Below are 10,701 nucleotides of genomic sequence, written 5' to 3' on the forward strand. Positions count from 1 at the left end.
CCTGGGTCACCCCACCCAGCCCTCCATCTACTTAAGACTCCTTACCCAGCTTCAGCACAAGCCAGCCAATTATTATTCGTGTCTGCTTCTTTTTAAGGCCAAATCACATCTTGTCTCACTTTGTGACATGGTTTCCTTTGGGTAATTTAAAAAAAAAAATCTTCTTTTTAAGTGATTTTTTTCCCCTTCCTTCCACTCAGCTTGTCACCCGTGTTCTGTAAATAGTACAAGGCAGAAAGCAATTAATTCGCCAGCAAAAAACCAGGGAATTCCTATTTGAAAAATCGGACTTTTGTCCTCCTCTTGAACCGGAAGGCTCCCTAGAAAGAACTTCATCTGCATAAAACAGCAGCCTTCCTCTGCATTTTAGGTCCCTTCTGTGAAAAGGTCGGACATTTGTCCCGTGGTTGTGAGAACAAAAGTTCCCACATGCACACTGAAGTCTGTCCCATTTAAACTACAATCCTACGGGAATGTCACGTTCCCCAGGGCTTTGACCTAAGAGGAGAGCAAAGCTCAGCTTTTCCCACTGGGGCCTGAGAGTGCCCCCCCACCCTTAAGCACTTTCCTCCGGTGGAGCTTTGGTCACAGTCCCTCCACCTCAAAATGGCCCAGCGCTGGACACTGGCAACTGTGCTTCAGAAAGGCAGGGCTTTGCCCTCGCGGGTCCCCACCAACTGTCCCTGCCCGTCACATTCAGCAGGTTAGGAGCAGTGGCGGGCAGCCCACCAGGCCCCCAAGAGCCAACTTCCCAACTGGACATGCTGTGTCGGCAGCTTGGAGTCAGCCACTGTGGGGCGTTGACGTCACAAAATGCCAGAGACTGGGATTTCGTGGGGGTGCCCACTACTCCAGAGAAGCTCACTGGTGCAGACCTCAGGGGACCCTGAACAAGAGGATCCAGCCATCCCAGACCCTCACATTCTCAGCCTGCTCTCTCTGGGGCTCTGGGCCTCAAGAAACCACAGCTGGGTGACCCAAGTCCCAGGTAGGTGGGCCAGCACCCTTCTCCAGAGGGGCCTCCCTCTCAGGTGCACACCACCTCACCTGGTCCCTGAGACCAGGCCAACCAGACACCAGGAGATGGAGGACCAGGCGAGGGTCCCTGTGTCTGGGGAGGGTCTTGAATGTCACTGGAAGGGAGGAGATGGAACGAGAGGTGGGAGAGGTGGAGGAGGGCCTGGGCCTTTTTCTGCTTTTCTTTTTTTTTTTTTTTTTTTTTTAAAGAGAGTGAGAGAGAGAGAGAATTTTAATATTTATTTTTTAGTTTTTCGGCGGACACAACATCTTTGTTTGTATGTGGTGCTGAGGATCGAACCCGGGCTGCACGCATGCCAGGCGAGCGCGCTACCGCTTGAGCCACATCCCCAGCCCCTTTTTCTGCTTTTCTTTCTAATAGTTCAGGCGTCAGGTGTGGGACCAATGACACTTGTTTCCAAGGGAACTGTGAAAGCCCAGGAAAGTGTGAGGCATAAATGGCATCTGTGGTGGGCCTCTGCAGGGGAGCCCGGGACCCACCACCACAGGGAAGGACACCTGGGTCAGACAGGAGGGCTCGGGCCTCCGGTGAGGGTCGAGGGCATCACACTTCTGTCCAGGACCACAGCCCATGGCATCCCTGTCCAAGCAAGGCCCCGCTTCCTGCTGTCTGTCTGTCTGTCATCTGCCTGATCCCCAGTTAACCCTGTGGCCTCCCACACTGATAACCATTTGGGTGGGTTTGATGTACATCTTACTTAAATGTGTTGCTGAGGGCACAGAGATGGGAATGGACACAAAGGGCGATGGCGTTTCTTCCTATTGTCACACAGGGCTAGGCTTTAAAAATGGGGCTGAGGGGACGGTTGGTCCGTGACTTCTAACTATTGCACAGTATTCTGTGCTGTGTCTCCACCTCCTCATCCACCCATCTCCTGGTGGGAGACGCAGAGGCTCCCCTGTGTCCCAGCCCACAGATGATGTTGGGATGAGTGACGTCGGGTAGTCCTCATGTGGAGCTGTGCGGGGATGTCCCTGGGATGTGCAGCATCTCTGTGCACTGGACGCTCTGGGCATACTGTCTTGGTGGTCTCCTCCATGAACAAGGGCCAGTCCTTTTCCTCGCTGACCAGGAGGGTGATGACCGGATCAGATGGGATGTGGGCCAGGATGTGGCTGGGAGGGCTCTGGGGTGCTGTTATGAGTAACAGATCATGAGTTCCAGGATGCACCCCCAAGAGGGTATGTGTGGACAACCGTGGGGCACCCTGATCTCCACCCCTAACCTGGCTCCCTGCTAGGTAGCAGGGAGCAAACCAACCTGGAGGAAGTAATGGGGTGAGGGCAGCATGAGGCACCCACTGAGGTCTGTGTCTCGGAATTTCAGGAGAAACGTTTAGCTAACTGGGTGCTTTTCCTGGCAATGTTCAGCTGCCCTGGTGCAGGGGCAAAGCCGCTGGCCAGTTTATGTCAGCCATGCTGGGGGACAGTGCCAGGAGAGGGAGACAGGGGATTTTAATAAAGAACCGTGAATGAGGAAGGGGTGACTCAGTGAAGACGTGGGGCCAGGCAGAAGAGCTGGGACAGGTGAGGAGAGGTCCGGGAGGCTCCCTGAGGTGTCCTTTCCAGATGATGGCCACTTCCTGGGTGTGAAGAGTTGCCTGAGTCAGTATGTGGGTAAAGGCCATTGGAGACGTGGCCATCAGGGCGTGGACTGGGACTTCCCCAAAGGGACGAGACAGAGGAGACACGGGAGAACAGCCAGAAACCATAGTCTTCAGTGAGTGAAGAGGCGCTACCAGACCAACAGGCAGCAGTCGCCAAAAGGGACGGCTGGTGACAATGAGAAAGAAGGAAATTCTTAGCAACCCCTGGAAAACATTGAAGATACTTGGCCTGACCTTGGAATTTGCAGAATATGATAAAAATTCCAGGTCAAAGTGTGGGGAGGATACAGCAGGGACCTTTCCAGAAGATGTGGTGGGCCTCTGCAGGGGAGCCCGGGACCCACCACCACAGGGAAGGACACCTGGGTCAGACAGGAGGGCTACAGCGCTCACAGTCTACAGAGCTCACGGTCACCCATGGGATTGAGAAGGATGGAGGGATAAGATTGGAGGTGAGCCACACGCTACAGCTGACCACGTTCTGCGGCAGAGATGGCAGGTTCCGTCATACTGGGGACAGAAAGAGGGTCTGCGGCACACAGCCCTGGTCCTTGGGGGGTGACTGAACTAACAAGGGGAGGTGAGGCATGATGTGAATAGCGGTGGATGACCCTCCAAGGGACACAGAGAATCATCTCAAGCTGTGGATTTGAAGTGTTGGGAGCCTCAGGCAACGGTGGGGTGGCTGCTCCCCCTGGTGGCCAAAGTATGACATGGCAAGTAAGTCCTGCAGGCTTTATCCCCAAACCTGCACCTGGCCAACAGGTCCAGCCAGGTACCACATGCCTGTGGTTGGACAGCAACGGCCATAACAGCAAAGCTCAGATGCACATCCTAAGTCTTCCCTATAATTTTGACCTGTGGAGGGATCCCAGCCCAGTAAGTTTATTATCAAGGTAAAAACCATCTCCCAAACTCACTGGTCCCCAGAATACCTGTATGTGAATGGCTGAAAAACTGTTACCTTGACAAAGAAATACATCTCTCTCCAAAGGTAGAATTTTTATTCATGAAAAATTTCATTAATAGAGGTGGGTCAGCTTCAGAATTTCCCCCTCAACATTTTATCCTAAAAATGTTCAAACTTGCCAGGCACAGGTGATGCACACCTGTAATCCCAGCTACTTGGGATGCTGAGGCAGAAGGATTGCCAAGTTCAAAGCCAGCCTACTCAACTTAATAAGACTTTATCTCAAAATAAAGCGTAAAAAGGGCCAGGGATATATTTTAGTAGTTCAATCCTCAGTAGTATTTGTTTTTAAAAGAAAAAAATTCAAATTTTGTTGAAAGAAATTTTGGGATAAACAACCATATATACACCACCTAGATGCTACAATTAACACCTGATTGTACTCACTCTGTCACTTATCTATCTAACTACCCAGCCTTCTTTTTTTTGGGGGGGGGATGGTACTGGGGATTGAACTCAGGGGCACTCAGCCACTGAGCCACATCCTTGGTCCTATTTTGTATTTTATTTGAGACAGGGTCTGAGTTGCTTAGCACCTTGCCATTGCTGAGGCTGGCTTTGAACTCACGATTCTCCTATCTCAGCCACTGGAATTACAGGAGTGTGCCACCAAGCCCTGCTCCAGCTACCCAGCCTTCTATCCATCCAATGAGCTAACCTATTTCTGACACATTTCCAAATGAATTGTGACATTAGGACCTTTCACCCATAAATACTTGTCATTAACTAACTAGAATATTCATTGATAGTCCTTTTTTTTCTTTTAAAGAAAAAATATGCATAGAATAAAATGCACAAGTCTTACGTGTACTATCTAATAAATTTTCAAGAAACACATGCACCCTATTGTTTTGCTCATTCCCATCATAGAATAGTTTTGACCCATTCCAGGACCTCATGTAAATGGAGTCATAAATAGGATTATACTATACCCTTTTGTGTAACACCACCAGAAAAGCTGCCCCCCGTGTTCCAGCAGGGCTGAGAATCTCGCTCTGACTCAGCCCTTTTCTTACCTTCCAGATGAGGAAACTGAAGGTCAGTGATTTTGTGATTGTTTGAGGTTAACCGTCTACAGATTCATGTCCTGAAACTCCTTGACCCTGTTGACTGTCTATCGATGGAGTTTCTTCTGGAACAGTGGTTCTCAAAATTTAGCATCCATATGATCTCTAGACGATCATAATCCTTAAGTCTGGGCTGGGGTCCAAGAACTTGCATTTTTAGCAAGTTCCTGATAATGCTGGCGCTGCAGGATCAGGGCTTGCAGTTGAGGACCTCTGTCATAAAAGGTAAGCTTAAACTGGGTGCAGTGGCTCACGACTATAATCCCAGCAGCTAGGGAGGCTGAGGCAGGAGGATCACAAGTTCAAAGCCAGCCTCAGCAATTTAGCAAGGTTCTAAGCAACTCTGAGACCCTGTCTCTAAATAAAATAAAATACAAAAAAAAAAAGGGGGGGAGGAGCTGGGATGTGGCTCAGTGGTGAAGTACCCCTGAGTTCAATTCCTGGTTCCAAAAAATATATAAATGGCAAGTTTAAGATTCACTACTGGAGACCAAATACCCCCCATCATTTCTACAGCTTGTCAAAATGGGCCAGCACCATGACAAACAGGAATCAGAGGTGAGCTAGATGCTAACAGAGACCACATTGCAGCAAGATGTCCCCAACCCCAAACTGGGGTGGGGCAGGGGGGTGCTCCACTCTCTGCTGACTTACATGGAGAACATGCTGGACCCGCCTCTCAGTCCATCTAGTTCATCAGCCGAGTTAATTTAGTTGGTTTGAAGGTCCACTGGCTACTTCCAAGGACTGGGTACATTTACCCTCCAGGACAGAGCCTGCCTCTCCCTACCCCGCTGTGTGATCAGCATGGGGTGAAATAGATCATTTCAGGGGAACACACCGCACCACTTTTTATTTTAAGGCTTATGAATTGATTTGAATGTGCATTAGGAAAACAGAAGATCCATGAATTTACATATGCTATGTATTATTTACACCGCTTCCTTCTTTAAATCAATTGAAGTTTAAACAAGGAATTGATTTGAACATCCAATATTGACAGATTAATAAAACAGCGGCTGAAGGGGATGTGGTAAAGTCAAGAAGGCTTCGTGGGGTCTTAGAGATTGGCTCCAGAGGATTCCAGAAAAAGGTGAGCCACCGAAACTCAAAGAGCAGCCTGTCCAAACAGGAAAATGCACCTCCTTTTTCTGAGCTTTAAATCATCGCTCCAGGACATAAAGACAATGCCACATAGTTTATTTTACATTTGTGTTTTGTGACTTCTTTTGCATATTATTCTCTGTATCTTATGCTGGGCTGCTTAGTTCCTTTAAAATATGTGAATTTTCATATATGCTGCAATTTTAAAGTGTGATTTTTTTAATATAATTTTTCAGGCCTAGAATTATTTTTCCTTGAGGGACCCATCTTCAATTTCATAATGAAAGTCAGCTGGAGTAGGATACTGACTAGAGAAAATTACTTTAGAGACCATTTTTCAATATCTTTTTACTTACAAATGAGTTGTATTGTCATTAAAAAGTAACTTTGTTCAGTTCTGATTCTTTTTTTCCCCAGTATACCTGCCTCCTTCCACATGGAATTTGAGAGAATTTACAGCAAGAACATACTAGGTAAACTAACACAGTGATGTGCACCTGAGGTCCCAGTTAACTCAGAAGGCTGAGGGAGGAGGATCTCTTGAGTCCAGTTCAAGGACAGCCTATGCAACATAGCAAGACCTGTCTCCAAAATAAATAAATAAATAAATAAATAAAACATCGAAATACTAAAATCAAGAGTTGAAAGTGGAAGTTGGAATGAAGGAAAATAAAAACAAAGGTATTATAGTTTCCGATTGGTATCTGAGCTCCTTGGCACCTGAAGAGAAAAGGGACACAGAATTTTTTTCACAATTTATCTTTCCAGGAAATAGGAAATGTGTCCATTTCTTGGGGAAAACCACTGTTCTAAGGCTTTAGCTCAAAAAATCTTAGCCCAGAGGGATCATTGCATGATAGAAAAGACAATGAATGTCCTTGATTTTCCTAAAGCAAAGGGAACACGGTGGCTCCCTGACACCATCAGAGTTCCTCACAGGGGTAACCGCATCGCTTTCCACAATATTCATCTCTAGTCCTAAGGGTCCAGCTGTGTATAACGCTGCACTGCAATGTTCTTTTTTATAACCAACAGTGTTTTTAAAACGTTGAACTTTTGCTACCTTCTTTCCACCAGTGACTCCCAAATTCATATTCTCCCAACTCCAGTCGTACATCCAACAGCCTCCAGCCCACCTCCGCCCAGCACGGTAACTGTCCCTCGGCTCCCCACTCCCACGCTGCCCCCCCCACCACGCCTAGTCTCAATCAGGTGCCACGGGGGTCCTTCAAAAATGTCAGTCATATCAAGTCATGTTTGGGCTCGAAGCCCCACCATGGGTCCCCCCATGTCACTCAGAGAACATGACAACGATGTCCTTATGTGGCCACGAGGCTACACAAGAAATGGCCCCTTTACTTCTCTGACCTCAGCCCTCATCTGCTCCAGCCACACCAACCTCTTGGCTGTTTTCTGGACACATCAGAAACATCCGACCTTTGCCCTGGCTCTCGCCCTGGCTGGGACGCTCTTTGCCCCAGATCCCTGCAGAGCTCATTTTCTTTTCAGGGATCACTTTCTCAGTGAAGCTACCTTAATGGCTCTGTTTAAAAGGTTCCATCTTCCTCCCCATCCATCCACTTCCTCACACTTCCAGGACCATTTATCCTCCTCAACTGTGTCTTTTTTCTGCTGCTTTGATCTCCTTCTAGCAATCTTTATAATCATGTTCTATTATTTATTTATTATCTTATCAGTCAGAACAGGCCAGGTTATGCTACAGTAACAAACATCTCCCAAAAATCTCAGTGACTTTAAAAAGCAAAGATGGTCCCCAACTTACAATGTCTTTGACTTTTGCCTAGTACAAAAGTGACAAGCATTCAGTACAAACTGTACTTCAAATGTTGATCTTTTCCCAGGCCTCATGATAGTTGGTTCAACACTCTTTTATGATGCTGGGCAGTGGCAGTGAGCCATAGCTCCCAGTCACATAGGAAAACATTTGACATCATGATGTGCTATTGTTGTTAAGCTGTGATGTTTGGTGGGTCAGGTAGATTAAATGCATTTTCAATTTATGGTACTTTCAATTTGTGAGAGGAGGGTTCCTCCTTTGTAAGTGGAGGAACATCTAATATTTCTCACTCATGCTAGGTCTCAGGGACCTGGGCTGATTAAATGAACCCCTTCTTAAATATTTCCTGTTTCCATGTCAGGTATGAGGGAAAGTTCTGGAGGGCCTCGCGACAGCAATTAGATGCTCATGCCCAAGTAACACATGGCTTCTCATGATTCATTAGTCAGAACTGGTCACCTGGTTTCACCCAACCATATGAGGAGCTGGAAGTAAGATCCTACCATGGACCAGAAAGGGAAGGAGAACTGGAAATATTTAGAGAACAGTGTTAATGCTGACAACACTAATTTTGTCCATTTTTATTACTTGCTTTCCCTCTCTAGAACTAAATCTCCCCAAAGACAAATATCTCTGGCACCCAGAACAGTGCCTAGAACATAGTAGGTGCTCAATTTTAAAAAATTTCAGAGTGAACATGGTTAGATCCATTTCAGGAACAGAAAGTTAGGAGTTAAAAATAAACTCCAAATGGAATTTGTAGTCTATGGACATGTCAGACAGGTTCTGGGTCTATTTCTGGAGTGTTCTTGAAGCTCCTGAAATTATTTTCGAACTTTCCCAAGGAGAGGGTCTTATAGCTTTCACCAGGCTTTCAAAAGATACCTCTAAAACAGAGACCAAATGATCAAAGGAGAGTTTGGATATGTCGAGTATAACAGCCAATATCACTTAGGTAGTAAAGGATAACGGGTATGTCACTTCACCTGTCTGGGCCCGGGTCTTCTCCAAGAGGTGCCTTAACGCCAGCCACTGGCAAGTGAGCCTTAAAAGCTAGAATGGCTCACAGGGAGGCGCGGCCATTCACCTGCGCGGCCAGCCCGCCATCTAGTGGACGCAGTGGGCAGCTCGCACAGCCCGGCACACACCAGGCCCCCCTGGGTCCCAGGCAGCAGCTGGAGCTCAGAGAAGGTTTAAGCAGCTTCAGGTCCGTGCAGACTCTAGAGCAATGCAGGCCTTTTGGATTTCCCTGCAGGGTAGGGCGGAACCCCAGGTCTCCTCCTTACTGCACTCACCTCCTTCTTTCAGCCACATCTTTGATACACTCCTGGCCACCAAAACAACTCTCAGCAAGAACAAGACTGGATCAGAGGGTTGCAGGAACAATTGCACACCACTTCAGGGAGTACACGCCACCAGATAATCAAGGAGATTTAATGCTGTGTTTTATAAAATCAAAATGAATGCAAAAAAATTAATAAAAAATAAAATCCATGCTGAACAAAATATCAAATTTTAAAATCAAGACAAGATCCTCATACCCCATCTGTTCATCGGCGGCAAGCTCCAGTAGGGCTCACAGGGCATATCGCTGATCCTGTGCCTCCCCAGCCTGGTCCCAGGGTGGCCGGACTGGGCCAGAGATTGAGGTCCAGCAGCATCAATGACCCTCCTTCCTGAGCACAGAGGGATAGGCCCCCGGTGGCTCCTTGGCTCTGCTTAGGGGATGCTGGCCCTTGAGTGGTTATGTCACTGTCCCAGACAGGCCAGGCCGGGCCAGGCCCACCTGGAATCCCAGGTCAGCTGGTTTCTGTAAGGCCCAGGACCTTTGACTGGTCATCGTATGGAGCTGATAAGAGCCTGCTGGTGCTGCCAGGGAAAGGGGCCTTGCCTGGGTCTATGTAGCCTGATTTGGTTTGTTGTTGTCATTATTGTTTGTTTTTTATATGGAGGTGAAATTCACATAGTAAAATGAGCTCCATGAACGTGTACATTTCAGTAGAATCCAGGACAGTCACGGCGTTGTGCAAGCATCACCTCTAACTAGTTCAAAACAACCTCTTTTGCCCCAGCATGGTGGCCCGTGCCTGCAATCCTAGCAACTGGGGAGGCTGAGGCAGGAGGATCACAAGTTCAAAGCCAGCCTCAGCAACTCAGCGAGAACTTGTCTTAAAAATAAAAAAATAATAAGGGCTGGGGTTGTGGCTTAGAGGAAGAGCACTTACCTAGCATGTGTGAGGTCCTGGGTTCGATCCTCAGCACCACATTAAAAATAAAATAAAGGTATTGTGTCCACCTATAACTAAAAAAAAAAAATGTTAAGGAAAAATTAAATAAAAATAATAAGAGCCGAGGATGTAACTTAGTGGTAGAGCGCCCACAAGTTAATTCCCAGTATCCAAAAAAAAAGAAAGTAAAGCAAAACAACTTTTTCAACACCCCAAAAGGACACCCCATACCCTCCTCTGTATAACCAAGAATTACCTAACACTAAAGAAAATGGTAAAGTCCAGCCAAATAGGGGCTCCAGGTTTGTATGGGGAAAAGATTGGTTTAAAGTCTCTACATAGTGACAGAGGCTGGCACAGAGCCAGGGGCCGGAGGAGCTCCTGAGCTCCGCTGTTGACCCTGCCCCCAGGGATCCACCATCTTTTAGCTGAGGAGGCAGAGTATCAGGAGATCCTGGTGTTTGGATTAGCAACCTAGGAGAGGAGGGGACATGCTCAGAATAGCCAACTAGCCAACAGGAAGAGCTGCTCCCACCAGTGACACACCCTCCCCTTGCAGCAGGGCTCAGGCTGGTCCCTGAGGTTTCCCACCCTCAGTGTCCCCATCCCTTCACAGATACATTGACATAAAAAGTTAACTAATTCTAGTACCCTTGGGCCTGGTGCCCTTTACCCTCCACACAAAGACCCAACCAGGGTAGGGACATTTCTCTCCAAGGCAAACAGAGCTGTCCCCAAATCTATGACTGGCTGTGTTTGCTGATGATGTCACATCCGTCCTGGGCTTCCTGATCGATGTGACTCAAGGGTGAGTGGCTGGTCAAGGTGAGTCATACCTTCACCCACCCAAACAGCCAAGAAGGTGGCTCCTGAGGTGTCCCGGTCCTTG

At 47.6% G+C, this 10,701-nt stretch overlaps 1 long non-coding RNA gene across 1 annotated transcript; it reads right to left on the bottom strand.

The window, feature by feature from the left end:
- Nucleotides 1-3,621: 3,621 nt before the first annotated feature.
- LOC124098818 (uncharacterized) lies at nt 3,622-10,409 on the bottom strand. The gene is made up of 3 exons (XR_006853708.2): nt 10,069-10,409; nt 9,126-9,886; nt 3,622-9,023 (listed from the first exon to the last, which is right to left on the bottom strand). It is a non-coding gene; the product is annotated as an uncharacterized LOC124098818 (long non-coding RNA).
- Between the last annotated feature and the right edge of the window lie 292 nt (nt 10,410-10,701).

This window comes from Marmota monax, unplaced genomic scaffold (genome assembly GCF_021218885.2).
Source record: "Marmota monax isolate L192 unplaced genomic scaffold, Marmota_monax_Labrador192_F-V1.1 WCK01_AAM20220418_F8-fsc00148, whole genome shotgun sequence".
NCBI classification, from domain to species: Eukaryota; Metazoa; Chordata; class Mammalia; order Rodentia; family Sciuridae; genus Marmota; species Marmota monax.